This window comes from Crotalus tigris, unplaced genomic scaffold (assembly GCF_016545835.1).
Source record: "Crotalus tigris isolate CLP2741 ecotype Arizona unplaced genomic scaffold, ASM1654583v1 scf7180000024307.1902530, whole genome shotgun sequence".
NCBI classification, from domain to species: Eukaryota; Metazoa; Chordata; class Lepidosauria; order Squamata; family Viperidae; genus Crotalus; species Crotalus tigris.
The window spans coordinates 679885-705524 of NW_024100479.1; positions in this window are offsets into that span (position 1 = coordinate 679885).

The window sequence follows — 25640 nt, forward strand, 5'->3', positions numbered from 1 at the left end:
GCCACAGCTACAATAATTTCTAGTACATTTGTCAGGGAAGTGATATGTTAACTCTTAATAAGCAGCAGAGTCTGATAAATGTCCCATAGAACACGCAGCTTATGGAATCCTGAAATACAAAGACCCTGAAAAGATTCAAGTTTTCCCAGGCAAATAAGTAAATAATAATTTCCCCTTCTGTCACCAATAAAAGTGATGTCACCAGTAAGCACTGATGTTGATAACAATCATCATCAACATGTTGCTCAACTGTCAACATGAATCCTATTTCTGATTGCACAGCCAAATATTTTTCACTTCAGTTCCCATACTAGCTATTATTTAAACATTCCAGGAGCCTTGATAAGAAGATTTCTCAGCTAAGCCCTACGTGAAATGAAGCTGGCCATTCTCTTCTAAAGAAGGGAGCATTGTTTAATGGTGAAACAGAAGGTTACATACAGCCTTATATTCATTCTGTGATAGAATGATCAGATTCAACGCTGGAAGTTTTTAAGAAGAGACTGGACAGCCATTTGTCCGAAATGGTATAGGGCTGTGGTGGCGAACCTATGACACGCGTGCCACAGGTGGTATGCAGAGCCCTCTCTGTGGGCATGTGCACCGTTGCCCCAGTCCTAGCCTTCAGCTGGGTTTTATAAAACCTTTTTCCTTTAAGTGGGTTTTGGGTTGCAGTTTGGGCACTCGGTCTCTAAAAGGTTCGCCATCACTGGTATAGGGTTTCCTGCCTGAGCAGGGGGTTGGACTAGATGACCTCCAAGGTCTCTTCCAACTTTTTTTTTTTTTGATGATGATGATGATGCCAAAATCCAGCCCTAATGATTGTCTAAATTCGGTAGCTCTAGTCTTTGGCATCTCATGGTAAAGTTGACATTACTTCTTACTGGAGAAATAATGTCTACCAATGTAGGAAATACTGAGGAAGGCAAAATAATGGTCTGTAAACTGTATGGCTGTTTTATACATTTATATAAACAACTGCTAGCAGTTTCAGGCCAACAGATCTTGCCATATTTCAAGCGACATGTGTGTTGCCTGATATACTCTTTTTCTAGCACCAAACATTATCATTAAATGATCAGGAAATTTGGAGACCATTTTCCCTGTCTATGCTTTGTATGTGGGTCCCTATATGTGTGCACACATGCATGCTTTTGAGTCAGTCTTGATTACCTGGACAAGTCCCTGTAGTTTTCCTGGCAAGATTTTTCAAAAATGGTCAGCCACTGTCTTAATCTAAGACTGAGAGACAGTAACAGATCCAAAGTCATCCAGCTGGCTTCATGCCCAAGACGTGACTAGAGTTGTGCCTTAATCATTACACCAAAATGCCCCCCCCTTTTTAAGTATCACATTAATTCCAAAGTGCATTTATATAGCTCTTTTGCATATGTTAAGCCCTATTTCAAATCGATTTAAATAAACTGGGTTGCATGCCATGGTTTTTCTAATCTTTCCAAGCATGGCTGACCATTGGAGATGGAAATCTTAATGCAATGATCTGTTTTAGATTTTTTTTTTCTTTTAAAGACTAATAAACATCTTACCACTATTTTGATTTCTTTTTCACTAGTCTTAACATTCTTCTGATATTTCTTAACATTCTTCCAATATTTCTAAAATGCCAAAGATCCAGGTATTGGTAAAAGCAATCAGAAAGTTGTAGAAGTTCTGGCCTACAGTAACAATGACATTATGCATAGGGCTGCTGATTTATTCAAACTCAGATTCATCACAGCTGTTAGTCCCCTCATTGTTTTAATGTTGCTGTTTCCACCATTCATAACTGTCAAAAACCAATTCATTGAGAGTTGGACTTATTAGGCTCCAAACTGTACTGCACATATTCATTTTTTTTTGTCACTGTGCATGTGAATAGGCATACATCGTTCTTCCTAAACTTTAAATTGCTCTCGATTTGTTACACTAGGGAATATTTCTACCTAATTAGCTTGCTAACCCACCCTCAACAGATGCCGACTTCTTGCATCCTGCTTCAGTACTACACTCTATTAGTGGACAATTCTCCAGATAATTTGCACAACTCCAAGCTGAGATCCATAAATTAAAAGAATAGTAGGATTTATCACCAGAACAGAGAAAGAGGACTCCTGGATTCATATAGTGCAAGATCTAAGATTTCAGAGTTCAAAGAAGAACTAGCCCCAGCAAACAGACAGTTCTTTTTCCCTATCCGTGAACTAATGTAGAGATTCTGACTTCCTAGATTGCGTTAAGATTTGAGGCACTTTGCAATATTTCCCATCAGACTTCATTATTTGAACTGAGCAATGCACCAATAGAAGCAGGCTACTAAATTTTGAGTGCCATGTTAAGAAACTGAAGCTACATATAACTCTTTCTCTTTGAAGGCATCCTTATAAAACAGCTTCGCATAGAGTATTCGATAGGATGCAGAATCTGTATAGGAGGAATTGCCCAGCATGTAAATGGCCTTCATCTCTGTAAACAAAGTATGCAAAGTGAAAAAAGAATGAGTTTGCTCTTTCATACTCAGTAATTTCTGAAGTAATAACATGTATTTGTTAGTATTATATATCCCTGGTAATACATTGCATAGAATAACAACTAAAGTAGTGGGCTGGTGCATAGAGGTGTTTAACTGGAATTTAGATGTGCCTTTTAACAGTGAAAATATCATGATACATTGTGGAAAAATTATCAAAGGTGGCCTGTGAGTTGAAACAGTGCTAGATTACTGAGACAGGCCTTTTGTCCAAGAATGGCTATTCTAGCAATTAGTGAACTTAACTGAGAACTGCAAAACCTAGCAAAGCAAGAAGAGACAAAGAAATTCATAATCTCACGTCTCTATCCCAGAGTAGGTAGAATAGAATAGAATAGAATAGAATAGAATAGAATAGAATAGAATAGAATAGAACTGGAAGGAACCTTAGAGATCTTCCAGTCCAACCCCCTGCTCAAGCAGGAGAACCTATACCATCTCAGACAAGTGACTGTCTAGTTTCTTCTTAAAAATCTCCAATGATGAAGTGCCCACAATTTCTGAAGGCAAGGTGTTCCACTGGTTAATTGTTCTGAATGTTAGGCAGTTTCTTCTTAATTCCAATTTCATTATTTCATTATCCAGCTGATAAATGGAATGTTATACATTGGTAAAAACTACTACAGCATATAAAAGGTGAATACATTTTTTCCAGACAGGAACTATATTATAAAAATATTATTTTTACAAGTACAGATTACAATATTACAAGTACAGTCTAGGCGAGACCTGGCTCAAAAACAGTAACTGTGAGAGGGACCTTGGAGTCCTAGTGGATGATCACTTAACTATGAGCCAGCAGTGTGCAGCAGCAGCCAAAAAAGCTAATGCAATCTTGGGTTGTATTAAACAGAGGCATAGAATCAAAATCATGCGAAGTATTAGTACTGCTTTATAAAACCTTAGTAAGACCACACCTGGAATACTGCAACCAATTTTGGTCACCATACTCCTTAATTCCAGGTTGCTTGTCTCTTTGGTCAGTTTCTAACCATTGTTTCTTGTCTCGCCCTCTGGTGCTTTGGAAAATAGTTTGAGCCCCCCTTCTTGGTGGCAGCCCCTCAAATACTGGAATACTGCTATAATGTTATATGGTCTCTTTATAGGCTAATTCAGTGATGGTAAACCTATGGCATGTGTGCCAGAGGCGGCACTCAGAGCCCTCTCTGTGGGCACTTGTGCCATGCCCCGGAGATGGCAACTGTCCCTCTTCAACCAGCTGCCTGCTAACTCGCTGAGATACCATGTGGCCGGATGCATCCCGGCACGGCTGGTTTCCCTCCCCCCGTCCCATCCCTCACATGCTCTCCTTTTCTCAGGCAAGACCCACTGCATCGCCTCCTCAGCTGTCGGCCGGCCATCCAGCTCAGAGGTGGCTTCTTTGAACTGCTGGTGGCAGGCTGCAGCTCTCTGGCCTCTGTGTGCAGGGGCCGATAGTGTCAGGCAGCAGCCACCCCAGCGCTTGCCTTGCCCCATGGCAATGGCATCCCCACCCTGCCTCGCCTCACCCCTCACGACGAGCCTCCTGCCTACCGTCCCACCTGCCAGAGACCTCCTGGATTTCCCCCAACCCTACCCACCCCCCACAGGCATCTCACGCCATGAGCAACATTGGCCCACCCAATCTGCCATGACCACCACAGCCATGCCCACCCAGTAGGCCATGCCCACCTGGTACCCGGCAATAAATAAGTGGGGTTTAGGTTGCAGTTTGGGCACTCAGTCTCTAAAAGGTTCGCCATCACTGGGCTAATTGCACTGGAAATCATGCAGGCTTCTTTCTGAAATCAATTGAAGACTGCCTATTTCCCAAGACATTTACTATTATATCTAGATATGATTCCAAGCTTTTACTTTTCTGTTGCTTTTTTTCTAAGGAGATTAGATAGATAGATAGATAGATAGATAGATAGATAGATAGATAGATAGATAGATAGATAGATAGATAGATAGATAAGATAGGAGAAATGGAGAAGAAATGAATAATGAGCATTCTCATTAGCTCAGATTGGACTCAGAAGCGATCTGAAAATGAATTTTATCTATAGTGAGAAAAATTAGTTGGCTAAAATAATCATTTAACAAACAAAGCTTCCATCCTTTCAGATTCAATAGTTGGGGAAGAGTTTTCTAGAAGTCTTTTTTTCTTTTGAATCTTCCTAGGAGTATCATTAGTTGATGGGATAGGGAGGAGACTTGCCTCATCTCCAGGGGAAAACTATTCCATAATCTGGGGGCAAAGACTGTCTTCCTAGACCCTGCCAGTCAAAGTTCTTTAGCTGATGGGGTCTGCAACATATCTACACGGCCTGACCGGGTAGGGTGGGACAAAGCTGGTTTCATAGGTAGCCTGGCCTTATGCCATGTAGAGATTTGTAGGTGTTAACCAACACCTTGAATTGGACCCAGAAGCAAACTAACATCCAATGTAGTTTGAGGAGCAGAGGTATTACATGTGCCAGTATAGCATGCACGACCACACTTAGTAGTAGCTGAAGCTTCCGGATACTTTTCAGGAGTAGCCTCATGTAGAGCACGTTGCAGTAGTTCAATGGGAAAGGAAATGTCGGCAAGAAAACAACCAAGCTCAGAGAGTATCAAAGATCCCATAGAAATCTTTCAGGACACAAGTAGGAATCAATCCATTTCTAGGTGTAGTGAATGCATAGAGAGACAGTGCCATTACAATGAATGATGAATTAAGAGAGGAGGACTGAAGAAAATAGATATGTTGCTTCCTTTATTGATATTAAAATAGCATTACATGATTATATCTGAGTAGAGATTTGTCAACATTCATAAATGACACTATTGGAAAGGCCATTTGTCTAAATATTTTTGATAGGACAATGGAAATTTCTCAGTAATTTTAGAGGAACATAAAAAAGAAGAGTATTTTTCTGATAAATTTTAATGCATTTATCTCCCGGCACAATTGTCTTTGTGGAACAGTAAAAGTATTATCTTTGCTTGCTGGATTGCAGTGATGCTATTTTATACTATTGTTGTAACTTGTAAGCCAAATTTATTTTCACCGATAGACATGAAAGATAAAATGATATTTGGAATAGAGAAATATAGCATAGGACAATTTAGCAGAAAAGTTGACTACCTTAAAGAGTAGTAACAACTCTTCTTCACCAAAATCCCCTTAAGAATTTTTTTAGGTACAGGATTTTTTTTTTTAAAGAAAAATTCTGAATGGAAGAAAATACAGTTTAAACTAGCTTATCTGTTTAAAAATGTCAATAAGTATATTGAGAAGGTTCTGGAAGTCTCCTGATATTTTGACCATCTCATCAGGAATTTCAATGGCATTCTATTTTCTGGACAGCTTGGGGTTTTTCTCTGGATGTCAAGCAAAAAGGGATGCAATTCCACTCATCTGGAGAAGATTAGAATGCTCTAGGAAATATGAGACTAGAAAGCACAGCAACAAAATAATAGCTAAGTCATGTCTTCCATTTGTGGAATCCAGTCATCCCACAGGGTCTAGTAGACTGAACTCCCATTAGTTTTATGTGAGTGCACTCATCAAGAACAGATTAGTTTATACAAATATATTTAAAAGAAAAGAAAGTCCCAGCAGCCATTATTAATATAATAAATTTGAGACCCCCCCTTCCCCCCCTCTCTCTCTCTCTCACACGCACACTGATTAAAGATTATATGGTAGAGTAATAACCACACAGTGTATATTACAGTTGCCATTGAATTTTGTGTAAAATGGAATTCAAGTGCAAGCACAAATGGTCCTCTTCAGGGAAAATATCTGTGGCATTTAAGGAAAGCTAACATAATTTCAATAAAGTTAGGGAAATTTCACTGACATTTGGAGAATGGGAGCTGATGGTTTTTGCTTGAGGTAAAATTTCAGGGAAATTAGGGAATATCTGAAATTGAGTCTTTAGTGAAAATTGACTTCATCCCTGTATGTTGTGTGCGTCCACAGTACTCTCAAACTTCAACTGTTAATTATAACCCTAAATAAACATTTCCTAAACTTGGCTGAAGATGTTACCTAGCCTGGTAACAAAATGTTCGGAAGCCAACCCACAAGCTCAGAGAATGAACCTTCCCCCTCATCATATACCCCAGCTACAATATTCGCTATGATTGCAAAACGGCTATTCTCATTCTGAGAATTACAGAAAACCAAGTAATATTTAATAGGAGAAACAACTGATTCAAGGCCAGCAAAGACTAAAGATCACATTTAGCTCCATTCAATATGTTTTAAATAGTATAATTCCACTGAAAATATATATTAAAAAGGCATAACAACTTTCACATGTTGACTGTAACGCCAGGTTTATGCTTTCATCACTGTATATGCAAATAAAGTTTAGAGCTAAAGTGATCCTTATTGGCAGTCACAGCCTTTTTTTTTTCCTAGTCTTGAACTGTTAAGGTCTTTTAGTGTTGTACATCATAGTTTATGAAGAGTGGGATGTCTTTATTGAGGTTCCAGGTACTAAATTTGGAGAAATAGATTCAAAGCTGTCTTTTTCCAAAATCCAAGTGTTTTAGCAGTGAGTTTTAAAATCTATTGAAGAGTTAAAGATCTGGTTATGTTGATCCTTCTGAGTCATTCTTTGTTTGCTTGTCTTTGCCTTGTGCTATTTATATATTTCACATATTTACGCAGATTAATCTGTTTTGGACTGCGAGAAATTACTCTGGTTTCAAATATAGAAGTCCCCTAAAGATGGAGATCAATAAAGAAAACTTGCAAACACTAATACAATATGTCTGTAATAGGCAAAGTAACTTTCAATACATTGCCTTGTGGTAAAATTCCACACACAATTTTGTCTTTGGTTTTTGTTTTTTTTTGGGGGGGGGGGGTTTGGTGTGGATTTGTGTGCATTTGCCCAGATAAAACAGTTAGCCCTTAAAAATATGGAAAGTGAACAGAAATTACCCATTTAAAAAAGTATATAAAGAGAAAACTCTGAAACACGACCATAAGCCAAAAGGAATAACCTTAGCATTGATATCTGAATAAGAGTTAATTAATCACGGGGGAGGCTATAACATTTTATCTTTCACTTATACACAGCCAAATGGCAATGAGAAAAAATGTTTTTCTATCAGAAAAAGGTTCAATTTGCGCAGGGCTTCCTCCATCCTTTTTTTCTTATCTAGCGGAATAATCTAATTGGAACCAGAGCACAATATATCCTCTCAAATGAAACATGACTTTTTGTACTGTAAGTAGATTGATGGACGGATGGAGGACAGAAAAACAGCCCCATTAAATGTGATAGATACATTTAATGGGGCTATTTTGGGTTTCTGATCACCTTTGGTCAATGCACAAGTCAGAAGCGCCTGGCTGAGAATGTGGCTGAAGAGAATCTATACTGACGTGCTCCAGAAGTGAGGGAATTGTATAATCATGACAACTTTAATAGATTATTTACATTTTTGTAAGATTTGAAATGCCTCTTGAAATAAAGAAATAGGATAATCCCGCTCAAATCACTGTTGTACTTCATTTAAGCAGCCATTCAGTGCCAAGTACAAAACTAATTCATGCTATATCTATTGGCAAAATGCAGCCACGCTGCCATCTCAGGCTACAATTGTGGCAATACACAATGATTTTCATAATGTTATCTCTCTCTGGACTTATGCCAACTTTGTGCTTCATCATATATGGCTCCAGGAACATTTCATGATTTGTTAAATGACACACTGAACAACTCTATGAGTGCCCTTAATGCAGTTGGCTACTTTTATATGTCTGATGGTTTTTACAATAAATAAAGGGAAATCAGAATCAGACTTGAGATAGAGAATTTGCATAAATTCAGAAGTGGCCAGACATTTCACTGTCTACGACAGTGTTTCTCAACCTTGATAATTTTAAGGCATGTGGACTTCAACTCCCAGAATTCCACAGCCAGCATTGCTGGCTGTGGAATTCTGGGAGTTGAAGTCCACATGCCTTAAAATTGTCAAGGTTGAGAAACACTGGTCTACGACAAAGCACCAACTTTGGTTCCTTCCTTCTTTCCATTTCATGTACGAAATGTGTGTGGAATTATAGGTGAATATTCCTTCAACATTGACAATAGCAATTTTCTCCCACACTTTTGGGCAGTACACCAAACCCAATAGAGCACAACTCTATCCTCATATATTTCCTTTCTCTTTGCTCAGAATCAACTACCTAAGAAACCTTTTTCACATTTTCTAATAGTACAGTCGGATCTAATGTTATTCACAATGCTTATAATCAGTCTGGAATTTCATTTATGAACGTAATTGACAAAAGTGTACCAAAATTCACACACATGCAGACACTTATGATCTTAAGGAGTGCTTAAGATTTGTACAGCTTATATACTAAGACCTTATTGCTTTACATTTAATGAAGCACCTGTTCAGTTTTACAGGTCTTGACATCCCTTGCTTTCATTTTCAACATCAATTCATTTCTATCATTTCTGATATTGATTCTTTTCATTTTTGGCTTTTCTCCCCTATATGTATTCCAACTTTCTTAAAGTAACAGTAGGGCTGATTATGTTTAAAAGCATTCTCACTTGTCTTCTGTGTATTTTGATTATGAAACAGTTGAGAAAAAAGAAATGTTTTCTGAAATGCTGAGAAAACTTCTCTTTGTTCCCTGTTTTTGTTTCAGATTTCAGAAAAGCTTGAGACAGTCAGTTTGGGGTAATGGTGAAGGACCGGGCTAGAAACTGTGTGATGACCCAGGGCCCCGAACAGAGGCAAAGCAATTAGCTGGTCAGAACAATTGTCTTTTTAAGCACTGCCAACATTCACCCAACAGCCCCCACATATGGTGGCACAAGTTCAATAAAACAGTCAGGGAAGTTTACACGGTTCTTTAAAGTAAAACAGATAACAAGCAAATGTATAATCCTTTCAACTCCCAGCTTGCCTGTGAACTGCAAACTGCAAAACTGCAGACAACAAGGAGAAATCAGCAGGAAGCAAACTTGGTCCAAAATACAAAGTGTCCAGGTACAAGAGCACACTATCACAAGAGTTCACGTTTGTTCCCGGCAAACGCCCCATCCCACAGCATCTCCTTAAATCCTACTCCCCAGGTGTGCCTTGTGGAGTGAGTCATGATGCTCTCCTCCCAAGTGAGCCTGCCTCCGTTGTTCCTTCCTCCTCTCTGCTCTCCTTGCTCTGGGATCTGGTGGGGAGGGGCCTTGCTCCTCGCCTGAACTCTGCCTTCCCTGTTCCAAACTTGAAGAGTCCTGGCCTGCTTCAGCCTGCTCCTTCCCACAGTCCTCCGAAGTCACAGACACCCCCTCCTGGGCCTCAACAGGGAACTCCATGTCGTCCTCAGAGTCAGGCTTGGATGGAGGCATGACAAACTGGGAGATTGTGAGTTCTAGACTCACCATAGGCATAAGTCCAGCTGGGTTACCTCAGGCCAGCTACTCTCTCTCAACCCTGGGAAGCAGGCAATGGCAAACCATTCCTGACAAGAAAACTGCCAAGACTTGTCCAGTTAGTCACCATGAATCAAGATTAACTCAAAGACACACAAACATGAATCCAACATTTGGAGATTCCCTTCTGTACAATATGTCTAGAGATGAACCTGTTCCCCCAGAGCCCATGATCTGCATAGTTTGAGGAGCAGTCTTTTCAGAGCTTCACTCCATCGTTCCAGATCTGATATGGTTGGGTTCTGCACAAAGGAGGTTATGAATGTGACCTAAGGTATGACAGAGCATGATGGATGAGTTTGTACCTTTGGCATTTGGCTGAGGTTTAAGTGTCAGGGCTGAATGATGTCAGAAACAGTAATCACCCAGCCTAAAAAATACTATTAATAAGTTAACATTTCAGTCCAATAGCCACAGGTGCATGAGGTAATATTTCCACGCTTTTCAGTCACAATTTTTCTTAATGTGGCCTGTTGCAAGCAAAACCAGCATGATCTATAATGAGCATATTGGCTTTTGTGCTCTCTCCCCCTCAAGTTTTAGGCAATCTTTCTTTTTTTTTTTCTCCCTCTACGCCCTCACCCCTGATTTGCTTAGTGGCTCCAGAGCCTGAGGAAGGGGAGGATTAAATTGGAAAATATAAATAACAAATCAAAAATTAAAATTGATTGGATAAACAATTTCCCTTAGTCTGTTTCTTAATAAGTAATCGATTGGTTGATCAATATTCATTATTTCCCAGAACATACCAAACTGTTTATTGGACAAATGAATGGCTGAACTACAGTGACATGAAATCAAAAAAGAAAACCAATTTCTTTAATAACAGAGGTCTGGATATACCATCTCATTTTATGAGGTTGTCTCAGACTGACCAACCTAGTGTAATATTCCTTTTTTTAAAAAAAAAAAAATGAAAAACAGCAATTTAGGAAAGTAGAAGTAGCTATGAATCAAATCTCAAATTAATTTCCTAAAGAAAAATGTGCACAGAAGACTTTTATTTGAACATACATGCAGAAAGCATGCGTTCCTATGATTACTCCCTTAGGATATTTTATTGGCTTGCTTCGTTTCAAAGAGTATGGCATTATTTCCACTGTTATTCATTACTTGGCATATTCTCTAGATTTTCAGCTCAAATTCACAGTAGAGTAACAAAATATGCAAAGCACTTGCAAGCAAAGTCTCCAAGCATTGCAAACTGTATTTATCTAATAAGTTGTCATTCATCAGATTCAGCAGCATACATCAACTATATATAGAAAATGTACATTGGTTCACTCCCATTTTTTTCCTCTAGATGTCGGGCCTGAAAACCAGTTTCAGTATTGTAGCAGCAATGTTCATACTACTGCTACTAATTATTTATAAAACATGTTTCTAACATTCACGAACCATCTTGATTACAATACTGATGGGACAAAATTCTCAGCATAGGCCCAAATATCAACTTTCAAATCATAGAATTAGAGATTGCATAAGCATGCAGATCAGACCAGAAATAGGAGAATGTTATATTACTAGGCACAATTCCAACATCCAATAAGTCAGACTTTTTAAAAAGGAAAAAAAAATCCTGAAATTTCCAGACTGATCACTGCAACGTCGTACACCCATCTCATATAATTTGGATTTTTTTATTGCTAAGAAGCTTGAAGATACTACAGGGACATGCATGGAATGGTGTGGACTACGTGAGTGTGCTAAAGCTTCACTTCTCATCTTTAGTCTTGAAGATTAAAAATATCTAATAAGCCAACTGTAGAAAAGAACTGTATTGCTTCTCTGCTTTATCAAAAGGAATATATTGGCTCAATTATTGATGTCTATTCCAGTGTCAGTCTTGACCCTACTTGATTTATGTATGGTCCATGGGGCAAATTCCCATTCTCAAACCCTTCTCCAAGTATCTTCTATTGAACTTTGTAATTACTGTGTTTCCCCAAAAGTAAGACCTACCCTGAAAATAAGCCCTAGCTTGATTTTTGGGGGCGGGCCTAATATAAACCCTATCCCCCTAGTTTTGGGGCAATGCACACACCTAAAAATCAAGCTAGGGCGGTGTAGGGGTGTGTGGAGCTGGCCCATGCACCTGCGTCCACTTATCTTGCAGCCAGGCCCACTTCTTCTGCAGCGTTCCCAGGCCTGCATTTCACAGTCAGAGGCCTTTCCAGAAGGCCACTGCAGCCAGAACCAAGCTATGGATTCAATCCGTAGCTTGGATCTCGGCTGCAGAGGTCTTCCAGAAAGGCCTCTGACTGCAAAATGCAGGCCGGAGCTCCATTCTCAGATGCAGAATGAAGCTGTTCCTTTGGCCGCAGAAGAAGTGGGCTGGCTGGGCGGGGCTGTCAGTGCTGCTGCCGTGAGGTGAGTGGAAAAGACACCCACCAAAAATAAGACTTGCTGCCTCTTTTGGAAGCCAAGAAAATAATAAGTCCAGCTCTTATTTTCAGGGAAACACGGTACAAAGTTTTTGCAATGTAACTTTGTTTTTACTTGCAAACAATGTATATGTTATTTGTTACTTGACTAATTAAATATACTGGTAGTCCTCGACTTAACACTGTTCATTTAGTAATGGTTCAAACTTATAATGGTGCAGGAAAAAATGAGTTATGACCCATCCTCAAAGTTACGACTGTTGCACTATTCCCACAATCATACAATCATGATTTAGGCCTTTGGCAACCAGGTCACATTTACAACAGTTGCAACATCCTTTAGTCACATGATTACATTTTGCAACCTATCATCTGGCTTCCAACAACCAAAATCAATGAGGGAAGCCAGATTTGCTTAATGACCATATGACTGTGTTGATTCGCTTAACGACTGCAGGAAAAATGCTCATAAAAATTGGTTCTGGTCACATGGTGACTTGCTTAACAACCACCTCATTTAGCAACTGAAATATCAATCCCAGTTGTGGTTGTAAATTGAGGACTATCCATAGATATGCAGTAACAAGTCAAAATGTTATTTAACCTAATGATTTAAAAGTGGTGGAGAAGGGAAACTATTTAAAATATGGTTTCATTCTGTTAAACCGGGTGCCAGGTCTCCAATAGAAAATTATTCTTTTTCTTTCTGTCCTGTACATGCATTTGTAACCATTGTTTTGATATATTGCTTGTGCAGGCTTTTTCCTTAGACCTTGCTTTAATCCCTTGCTTTCACTAACTCCTAATAAAAGTTCCTTTTGAGACAATGCCTGTTTCAAGAGTTCTGCTTTCTTGGGAGATCTAGTTGAAGCAGATCCTTACACCGGGTTGATGTAAATTAGCCAAGTTCAGGATTGCATTGAGTATCAATGCTTTGCTAAGGCTTGTGATTTGGGAACCACAATAAGCCTCTGCCCTCCACAAGAATTATTTTAAGGTATTTTTGAAATCTAACAAATCAAGGCATTCCTATCAGTGGGGGAAATCATTTTATTTGTTGTCCACAGGGGGGGAAATGGTTCAAATAATCTAAAAAGAAATAAAAAGCACTAATTTGTAAAAGGTTAAGAGAATATTTCAGCCATTCCCAAATGCACCATAGTGGTCAAAGGAATAAATAGGAAAGAATCTTAGCACACGCATCAAAAGAGAGATCCCAAACCAAGTTGTTTGCCTGGCTAACATTCAAGCCACAAAGAAAATACATTTAAATAAGAAGGCAGGAATGAATGAATAGTTGACTAAAAATGGGGGGGGAGGGAGAAGTCACAGTAAACATTCCTGTACTGGTTATGTATCCAATGAGCAGAAAGTTCTTTGGTCATGCACTAATCATGAAATATTTTATCAGTATATCTTGGACTAACGTGTAGATTAAAACTTAGCTATTACACTAATTTTGTACTATGCATTTTGGGCAGACTCTGAACCATGCAAAATGCATAATTATTATCTGGAATAAACAACGAAGAAAGTACAAAAGTAAAACCCCATCAAGATGAGCTTGATTCCTGCATCTGGTAACTTCAAGGACACATCTACTTATTTTTTTGCACAGCAATACAGAAATTGTTTGCCCCCAAGTGTCTGCTTTTGAGATACTTTTTCAACAAATGGCCAATCTAGATTTCTGGTATTTTCACACCACAATAACCAGATCTGACTGTACTTAGTGTCTGAGATAGGCCAAGATTGGCCAGCAGCCACTTGGTTCAGTAAAAGTTCATTTCATAGAATCATGGGGTTGGAATGAACATTGCAGTTCCCATCTTAGAAGCTTTATGAAGCCTTATTCTTGCTACCAATGTAGCAATGGTATTTTTCTCCAGTTTGGGAATCCTATTTTTAAGGGGCTGGGGAAAAAAAAATCAGGTTCAAAAGCGCTCCCTGCTCATTTCTGCTCAGTCCCCAATAGATTTCCTATAGTAGTAGTAGTAGTAGTAGTAGTAATAGTAGTAGTAGTAGTAGTAGTAATAATAATAATAACTCGATAGGTAGACAAAATGCCAAATGCAGTCTGAACATCTGGCTGACTGTGTGATGATCCAAAATAATAATAATAACAACTCACTACTGGAGAGACCAAACTGGCCTACAAGAAAGACCAAATGAAGAACAGAATAGAGGCATGGGAAGACAAAGCACTACATGGCCAATACATTAAAAAAAAAAAAAATAGCTGGGAAAGCAGATAATAATAAGACCTGGCAATGGCTAAGAGCAGGAAAATTGAAGAAAGAGACCGAGGGACTAATTCTGGCTGCACAAGACCAAGCCTTAAGGACAAATGCATACAAAGTCAAAATTGAGAAGACAGCAACAGACAGTAAGTGCTGCCTGTGCAAAGAAGCTGAAGAAACAGTGGACCACTTGGTAAGCTGTTGCAAGAAGATTGCACAGACTGATTACAAGCAGAGGCATGACAAAGTAGCAACAATGGTGCATTGGAAGACCTGCAAAAAATATCATTTGCCTGTAAGCAAAAACTGGTGGGATCATAAAATAGAGAAAGTCATAGAAAATGATAAAATTAAACTGCTCTGGGACTTCAGAATTCAAACAGACAAGCACCTGCAACATAACACCCCAGACTTAACAATTGTCGATAAGAAAGACAAAAAAGTCTGGATAGTGGACGTGGCAGTGCCTGGAGACAGCAGAATAGAAGAGAAAGAACTGGAGAAGATAACAAAATACAAAGACCTACAAATAGAAATAGAAAGACTGTGGCAAAAGCAAGCAAGGGTAGTACCAATAGTAATAGGCTCCTTGGGTGCAATCCCAAAACAACTGGAGCACCACTTGAACACCATTGGCATTGACAAATTCGCTATTAGTCAATTGAAAAAGGCAGCCTTACTAGGAACTGCTTCCATCCTGCGACGATATCTGTAATACCATCAAACATCCACATCTGCCTATCCCAGGTCCTGGGTAAGGACTCGATAGGTAGAGAAAATGCCAAATCCAGTCTGAACATCTGGCTGACTGTGCGATGATCCATAATAATAATAATAATAATAATAATAATAATAGTAGTAGTAGTAGTAGTAGTAGTAGTAGTAGTAGTAAAGTTGGAAGGGACCTTGGAGGTCATCTAGTCCAACCCCCTTTGAGAGTCCTTTTCAGGGTTAAGGCAGATGGTTAAACCATCTCCTCTGATTCATAACTTTGGATAGAAAGATAAGCAGCATATAAATATAGTAAATACATAAATCTGTCTCTGGGAATTTAGGAGTTTTGCATTTTGGAAAAGAAGGGATGTAAACAAAATATCTTACATCCATTTTGGCCCAAATGAGACACAAAAATGTGTGGGCAGAGGCTGAATTATCAAAGGAATTGGGAATGAATGTAGTCTTAGTCAAAATAACCAGTTGAAAGATTACTGGAAATTCTATGAAATAATTTGAGCAAGCATTTGCTCTGGTTAACACGCCATATCATTTGAAAAACCCTGTGCCGATTTTTATGAAATTGAGCCTAATTTTCTCCTCTCATATTTAGAAATGCCTGCAAATTTCATCTTGTTCTAAGAATAAGGAGAAAAAAACCCAGATAATAAACAAATATCTCTTTGAACGTCCTTGCTTTGATTCTTAGGAAATTTAGGAAATTTTGTCCATTACTATTTATTCAAAATTTCTTACAACTATTGTTTAATTTTAATACAAAACAAATACATGAGATACAACCTTAGGCATTTATATTTTCAATGCTAAGTAATAGATGCATAGGATTCTGGAAGGCAATTTCCAAATAATATTTCAGAATTAGGAAATGAGTCAAGACAAGAAAAAGGTTAAGGAAATGATTGGTCCATTAGTGAGAGAAAGTGGCAAGAAGGTGACAAGCAACAGGGAGAAATCAGAAATACTTAACTCGTTTTTTGCATCCATCTTTACACAAAAGGACAAAACAGTCCAACCTATCAAAAACAGTACTGTAAAAAACAGATTAGAAACACAAGTTAAGCTAGGCAAGAAAATGGTAAGTGAGCACCTGTCTACCCTAGATGAATTCAAATAACCAGGACCAGGGTGCATCTCTTAAAGAGAGAGCAAATAATACCCCAATATTTGGTCATTCTTATATATCAATAGCATAGAAATGCAACAATGAGGTGGGAAGGATCGTTTTTCTTCCCATTCAAAATAAATCAATATACGCAAATATTTGTTATGTTTAATAACAAAGCACAACATGGCCGCACAGTCCCACAAATCGTAATCATTTCACTATCTATTGGTAACATGCCCAATTGCACAGGTTGCTGGGACAGATGATGATGAGAACCACAATAGGAAAGTAATGTGGAATGACATCATAGAAGGTTCTAGAGATTCCAGGCACACTCATATCCCTGGATTGCTTGTCACTGCTCTGACATTGGATTAAAAGCTAAGGCGGTGTTTGCTCAAAAGTAAGCTTCACTTCCTTCCTGGGAGAAATTCGTTTTCAACCTAAGCATCTACATCTTCCCCCCCCCCCCCCAAGAGACCTAAGCAATCATTCTTTTTCCTGGCTCTGTTACTGAAGAAACCTTTGCTTCGTACAGACAGAACAGAAGATGGTGCTACTGAGCAGCTGGGAGAAACAGCCCTTCTTTTTCCTTGCGTTTTTTGCATCCTGATAATCTTATCCAGAAGGTCATCTAATTACATTGTCAAGTAGGGTTCATCTGCTACCAACATGTTCCTTTCTCTTTCTGAGATAAACCAAGTTCAAAGCAAGGTTTTATGATTCAGCCATTCGATTGGTCCCAAGTTACTAAAGGAAATGCATTAGGCAGAAAGGGCACCACAATTATCTTCTCTGCTAAAGACACTTGGACTGTGACAATCTGTCTCAAGACTAGTGAAAAAAATCACATAGAACTGCTGCCCCCTGTTATTGTTCGAAAAGGGGATATATCTGCTGACTTTGCAAAATGTGATCAATAGCGGGAGGAAAGGGACCTATAAATTACACAATTGAAAGACCGTTCTATTAGCACTCTGAAGACTTTGCAATATTTGCCACAGTTATATTTTTTTCAATAACAATACAACTATTACTTGTTTTTCAATAATAATGCATTTATTATTATTCTTATAGCCTGAAAGATTAAGTCTAGCTATCTTTGTAATTCCCATTTCAAGACTTCTATTGAACAGAATGATATTTTTATTGTGATTCACTCAGGAAATCAAATATATTCTGCCTATAGTTTCAGTTAAAGTTCTATGTCCTTAACATTGGATATTTTATGAAATCATTAACTATTGTCATCTTACAATTCTGATACTATCAGAAAATGGAGAGAAGTACATAAATGGAGTTGTAAAAGGAAAAAGAGATGACAGTTACTAGGAGCAACATCTGTGCACTCTCATCCTACCTTACACTAATTTTCCAACAATTGCTCCATTCATTACACAGCATTGTTACTCACAGTGGCACAACCCTGATTTCCATACATTTAGGAACTGAAGCAAAGAGAGAATAAATGAGGCCTAATCAATACCACTTTTCATTTTCTTTCTAATGCACTGCCTTTCTCTTTCTTTTTCTCCTGTGCCCAAGTCCAAGAACGATCCTGATGCTACACTCATAAAATGTAATTCTTCTGCAGAAATACAGACAATAATGCTTTCCATATTCAGGCATATTGCATATTCTAATGGCATTTGGCTAAATTGAGTATGGATTTAACATCAAAGGCTTCATGAATTTTTCAAATGTGATATTAAAGTCAATATTTCAAGTGAAAGATATTTCAATTTAGTTGCATACACAACAATAAAAAAAACCCTTCTCTATAAGGCAGAGTTACTAGTGACTGTGGCAGTATTAAGTTCATTCAGGAAATTACTAGTTTATAAGAAAATCAAACACAAGGTTGCAAAATTGCAATGAAGCTGAATAAATTAGACTAACCAATATGCACCAATATGCTGTGCTTCTATCTCTCGCAGTCTGGAACAGAACGTGCCACTGGGTATTTCATGACTTCAAGCTGAGCATGAGTCTCATTCTTGAGTTCTTTGTTTGTTTGTAACTTGGCTGACTAGCACTAACACTTGCATTCCAACTTAGTAAATCTAAAATTATTTTCACCTCGCCTCATGGGCACCCTCAACCCCAAGCCCCAATAGCTATCCGCTGCTTAAAGCAAATGGTATAACATTTATTCATCGAAGTGCCAAAGTGGTGGACAGATGGCAACAAGTACAGAAACAGTAAAGTAACACAGTTGGAAGGGACCATGGAGATCATCTACTCCAACCCCTTGAGCTCTCAGAAGATCTATACTATTTCGGATAAATGGCTGTCCAGTCTCTTCTTAAAACTCACAAATACTGAAGGCAGTGTGTTCCACTGGTTAATTGTTCTCACTGTTAGGAATTTTCTCCTTAGTTCTAGGGTAGCTTCTCTCCTTTGTTAGTTTCCATCTATTGTTTCTTGTCTTGCCCACAGGTGTTTTGGTAAATAAGTTGGCCCCCCTCTTCCTTGTTGTTATGTCCTGGGCCGGCAGGCACAGGCTGCAGCAATTGGCCCGGGCAGACCATGTGGATGCCCGGGAACAAGAAAGGCTGCTTCCAGCCTTTGCATTGATTGGCCAGCAAGGTATTGTGCTGCCTGGGACAAGAAAGGCTGCTTCCAGCCTTTGCAATGATTGGCCAGCAAGGTATTGTGCAGGAGGGCTATTAAAGGGGGCCGCACCATTTTAAAATCTGTTCTGTTGGTGTTGTAATAAAGGAGACTGTTGGAACTCGTTGCTTTGTCTCAATGCCTCTTTTCCTGAAACAGAATATTGGCGACGAGGATGGGATGTCTGCAAGGCAAACAGATTAAGAAGCCAAGCTACCTCACCACAGGGGGGCTTGCAGCTTGGAGAAGTGTGGCTCCTGGAGATTGCCTTAGCCTGCCAGCAATGAGACGCTGGAGGTAAGCCAAAAAGGGGGGGGCTTCTCAATCCTTGCAGCAAGAGGCGTGGACGAAGTTCCTGGGCTGAAACGATGGCAAAGATAGGCCGGCTTTCAGAATTTGACACAGCTCACCCAGAACACTGGAGCTCATATGTGGCCCGGGTGGAGAACTACCTCCGGGTGAATCAAATTCGTGAAGATGACCTCAAAGCTGCCACGCTGCTGTGTGTGGGGGGGCAAGAGACCTTCGAGATTGCGGAGAATCTGGTTGCCCCAGCACCACTGGAATCAATCACCTACACAGAATTGAAGAGGATGCTTCGAGAGCATTTTGAACCCAAGCTCTCAGTGATTGCCTGGCGACACGCGTTCGAGCAGAGGGACCAGAGGCCTGTTGAGTCTGCAGCAGAGTTTGTTGCGGCCTTGTGACAAGCAGCTAGGCCCTGCGAATTCAAAGACTTGGAGGAGAGACTGAGGGATCGGCTGGTCTGTGGCCTGCGAAGCCAGGAGTTGCAGCAGAAGCTCTTCGTGAAGGAAGGCCTCACATTCCAAGATGCCCTGAGGGAAGTTTCAGCCGAAGAAGCAGCAGGTGGAGCTGTGAAGGCCTTGCGGCTCTCCAAGCTCCCTCAAGTTCCAGCCACCGTCCATCAAGAAGTTGCTCAAGAAGAATCCGAACAGGATCCAGAATGGGAAGTGGACCAGCTGCATCAGACTCCAGGGAGAAGGCCTCACGGAGGGAAGGCCCAGCCAGCATCATCCCCTCGGTGCATCGGGTGTGGAGGCCACCATCGCCACGCAGACTGCTGTTTCCTCTCAGCCATCTGCAGGGCCTGTAGGAGGCAAGGCCACATTGCCTCCGTCTGTTTGGGTCGCCAGAAGGAACGTTACCCAGAAGAATTGCCTCAGGGTCCCCAGCCAGAACAGGGTGGGCTTCTGCGCGTCACGTAGGAGCGTTTTTAGAACGGGGGTCCACAGGCCACTTAGAAAGAAGCTTCACATCAACGTGAAGTTGCAAGGGGTCCCCTTGTCGATGGAGCTGGACACTGGGTCTGCTCTATCAATCATCTCCCTAGACACCTTCAACAAGGTCTGCAGCAGAAGCGGCCTACGGGTGAAACTCAGGCTGTCAAACCTCATCCTCACAAATTTCCAAAATTCCAGAGTCAATGTGAGGGGGGAGGCCACACTCAAGGTGCAGCATAGGAATTTTGAGGGGCTACTGGATGTAGTTGTGGTTGGGGGAGACTGTACGAGTCTCATTGGACTCGACTGGTTTGAGGCCCTGGGAATTCAGGTGACTGGAATACACAGCGTGCAAACAACAGGCCTGGCTGGGGTCTGCAAGGAGTTTGCAGATGTGTTTAGTCCAGAACTTGGCTCCTACAAAGGCCCTCCTATTTCTCTGAGGCTAGACCCAGCCATAGCCCCCATTAGAATCAAGCCACGCAGGGTGCCCTTTGCCTTAAAGGGAAAAATAGATGCAGAGCTGGATAAACTGATTCAGAAGGGTATCTTAGAGCCTGTGGACAGTAGTCCATGGGCAATGGCCATAGTTACGCCACTGAAGGCCAATGGTGAAGTCTGAATCTGTGCGGACTACAAGTGCACGCTTAACAAAGCGCTGCAGCAGCATTCATATCCAGTACCAGTGGTCAGTCACATTCTAGCCTCCCTCAAGGAGGAGGCAGATCTTTGCTAAGCTTGACCTGGCTCAGGCCTATCAACAATTGCCAGTTGATGAGGAAACGGCCGAGGCCCAAACTATAGTGATTCACAGGGGGGCATTCAAGGTAAGAAGATTGCAGTTTGGGGTAAACGTGGCCCCTGGCATCTTCCAGAGTGTAATGGAGCGAACACTCCGAAATATCCCTGGTGTTTGCCCGTACTTTGACAATGTCCTCATCACTGGGGACTCAGCTGACAATTTAGCCAAAAGGCTGAGAGCTGTTTTGCAACGTTTCCGCCAAGCGGGGCTGAAGCATAAGCAAAACAAGTGCAAGATCGGGGTTACCTCCACGGAGTTTCTAGGATTCCGCATTGATGCTCAGGGCATACACCCTGTGGAATCCAAGCTGCAAGCAATTCAGCAGGCCCCAAGTCCCAAATCCAAGGGTGAACTTCAGGCCTTTCTGGGACTGCTAAATTTTTACCACTCATTCCTTCCTCACAAGGCTGCAGTGGCTGAGCCGTTACACCAGCTCTTGGACAAACAGCCCCCATGGCAGTGGACACAAGCACATGAAAAGAGCTTCAAAGAAGTCAAGTCCTTGCTCTCTTCAAATGCGGTCCTCGCGCACTTCAATGAGAACTTGCCAGTGTGCATCGCCTGTGATGCGTCCCCTTATGGGATTGGGGCTGTGTTAAGTCACTTGAAGGCTGATGGAACACAAGTCCCAATAGCATACTACTCGAGAACCCTATCATCAGCTGAACGCAATTATGCACAGATAGATAGGGAAGCCTTAGCCATAGTAGCTGGCATAAAGAAGTTCCATGACTTTGTATATGGCCACCACTTCACGGTCTTTAAAGACCATAAGCCACTGCTGGGGTTGTTCACAATGAACAAACAAACCCTACACATAATATCCCCCCGAATACTGAGGTGGTCTATCTTCCTGTCTGCATATGACCATACACTGGTTCACAAGCCAGGCAAAGAAATGGGTCATGCAGATGGTCTCAGCAGGTTGCCATTACAGCAGATAGAGGCAGATCCAGCACCTGCCAATCGCATCCTATCTATTCAGGACTTGCCCAAATCTCCCCTCAGTGCTAGGGATGTGGCTGCAGAAACAGCCACCGATCACATGCTAACACGCGTGTGACTTGGGCGTTGTCTGGATGGCCTGACACATGTCCAGGCTCAGAATTCCAGAGCTTCTGGCAGAGGAAGCATGAGATTTCCACCTTCAAGGGGTGTGTCCTATGGGGTAGCCGGGTAGTAATCCCGACCTCATTGAGGACTAGAGTCCTGAAGTCTCTGCATGAGGGACATCTGGGAATACTCCAGATGAAGGCGTTAGCACGCAGCCATCTTTGGTGGCCTGGGCTCGACAAAGATGTCGAGGCCCAGGTCCACGGGTGCACTGTCTGTCAACAGTCAAGACCGGAGATGCCCCAGGCCCCAGTTCATAGGTGGGAAGAGACTCATACCCCATGGTCGACAGTCCATATTGACTACGCTGGGCCCTTTCAGGGGCAATTCTTCTTAATTCTCGTGGACAGCCATTCCAAGTGGCTAGAGATCATGCCTGTCTCCTCCACTACCACTGCTAGGACCATCCAGGTGCTGAGAGGGATCTTTGCCACACATGGACTTCCCGATGTCCTTGTCTCCGACAACAGGCCCCAATTCACGTCGTTTGAGTTCAAGGCATTCCTCCAGGCAAACATGATCCGGCATGCCACATCGGCATCATTCCATCCAGCTTCCAATGGCCAGGCTGAACGAATGGTGCGCACAACCAAGAATGCCTTAAAGAGATCACTCACGGGACCTGGCATCACAGGCTAGCAGACTTTCTTCTGTGCCACCGCACCACACCTTGCACAGCTACTGGAAAGACTTCAGCTGAACTCTGCTGGGGTCGCCGCCTCATCATGAAACTGGACAGATTGCACCCAGACCAGGTGGCTTCACAGGTGTCACAGCTGTGGGCACCTAGGAGACTACAAGTGGGAGATCCGGTCTGGGCAAGGAACTATGGACCAGGACATATCTGGGTCACAGCAGTGGTATGCAAGTTTTCTGGGCCACTGTCATATGAAGTGGCCTTGGACGATGGTCGTGTGATCCGACATCACATTGACCAACTGCGCTGGAGACTTCCCAGCAACTCTTCCACTCCTAGCTCTGCTCTGGGGGGGGGGAGGACCACCCCCAGGCTTCAGCTACTGCTTCAAACAGGGAGTCCACAGAAAGGGGGTTCGCCATGGAGGCAGCTCCGGCCTTCGGCATTCAGGCCACTCCAGCTGCTGGTCTAGGGCTCAAGGGACAGTGTTCCCAAGAGGAGTCCAGTGGGGACTTGGGGAATTCCACTCCACCACTGGACTTGGGGAATTCTACCCCCCCCCAAGGAACTCTGGCTTGGATTTAGCAGATCCAGCCAGTCAGCAGCTGGATGGGTCCCTGGGTCTTTGGGGCAACAAAGTCCTGGTCTGCCTAGCCGAGCAGGTGAGCTGGCAGGCCAGGCACACACACCGGCCATGAGAAGATCAGGGCAGGCCAGAGGTCCTCCCAAATACTTACAAGACTATGTACGGTCCTTGTCAGTTCATGGGCAGTCTGGGTTAAGTAATGCAGCTCAAGGGGAGTGGGGAGCATAGCGATAGCAAGACTGTAGTGTTGTGTATATATAGATGCAACGTACGCAATGTAATGGAGTGTTGGAGTATTTAAAATAATAAGTGTGCCTTATTATTTTAGCCAAGGGGGGAGGGCTGTTATGTCCTGGGCCGGCAGGCACAGGCTGCAGTGATTGGCCCGGGCAGACCATGTGGATGCCCGGGACAAGAAAGGCTGCTTTCAGCCTTTGCAATGATTGGCCAGCTGCTTCTTGGGACAAGAAAGGCTGCTTCCAACTTTTGCAATGATTGGCCAGCAAGGTATTGTACAGGAGGGCTATAAAAGGGGGCCGCACCATTTTAAAATCTGTTCTGTTGGTGTTGTAATAAAGGAGACTGTTGGAACTCGTTGCTTTGTCTCAATGCCTCTTTTCCTGAAACAGAACACTTGTGGTACAATTTTCATCTCTCACAAAATTTTGGTTTCTGCCTCTGGCATTTGGGGTGGGGGGATTGTTGTGCCATTTCTTGGCCTTAGGACCATCCTTAAGCATCTGAAATAATCAGATTGGGAGATCTTACTTGGATACCTAAAAAAATTGAGGTGCAAACTCAATTGAGGGGTACCTGGAGCTAGCCAAGAAGATGCAAAATGATGAAACATATTGTTACATGACACAGTAAGGGTTATCTTTCCATACTCAGTTGTTATATTGCAAGAAGACAGTAAGGAACAGATTTGTGTCATTACATTGTGACACACAGTCCACCACTTGTCCACTCCAGATGCCCATGACCAATCACTATAGTTTTTGCATGCATATTATGAGTTTGGGATTTGATTATCATATTTGGTAGCTTACTATTTTCTTTGTCCACTGCTCGATCCTTTTCTAGCATGAATCATCTGGAAAAGCAAATGAACAAAAAAGATCAATTGAAAAGAATGGCTAAGATCCAGCTTCATACCAAAAAGATGGTAAGACCCTTTTTGTAAGGAAAAGTTAAATATTTCCTTCTTAACAGTATTTTACTGGCATCTTACTGCACTTTTATTTCATTCTCATTGTAATGAGAATTTGCAGGATTTTGCAGTTTTTAAAGAAAATAATTGGTCACCATTCATATTTTCCCTCAATTTTGTGTTGTGGTCTTCAGGTTAAAAAAAATGCATGGATGGTGGTGGTGGGGGGGAATCATTGCAAAAATGCACAAGGATTTTTCAAAAATGTGTTAAATTATTGAAAGCCCTTGCAAAAAATGAATGCATATATATGGCTATTAAGAAAATGGGCAATAATTAAGTTCTTTTAAAAAAAAGATGTGATGGGAAAAAGGGATTCAACAACTTTAGGAAAGAGAAATTGAAAGAAACTGGAAATGACCATAAAAATCATTGGCCATCTTACTTGGATATTGTTGAGCTGAAAAGAGTAATCACATTATTTAGCACCCAGTTACTATATATTAAACAAAGCACAGACTTCTATTCTTTACAAAAGAAAAAAAAGACATAAATAAACTGTCAAGTAGATTCTCAGTATCCTCTTACTTAAGTCTCTTTTCATTCATGATCAAAGAATATACTTATCAAGGGTGAGAATTTCCAAGAATGAATATACAGAACTGCACCACTGAAAATATACACTGATGGAAGCCACATTTTCATTGCAGACTTATTTCCTTCCTGGAAAAAAAAAACAGTTCATTACATCAGCACGGCATGCCTATCAGTACAGTGTTATATTATGATATCTTGACATATCACTCAAAAACACATGCACTCATATCACTTAATGCTGCAAAATGGAACATCTGATTGTAGCCCATGAAAAAACAACAGCCTCTACAGTCCCGGAAATGCTAGGCTATCAGAGCATCCAATACATCCTTTTTAGTTGAATACAGGAAAAATGTTGATTACGCCTTTTCCAGGATTTAATACACTACGTCTGCTGTTTAACAAGTCAGGGACTTGAACACCAGCAATGTTCTATGGGTTTTTTTTTTGTCTATCAATATTGATCCAAGTGCA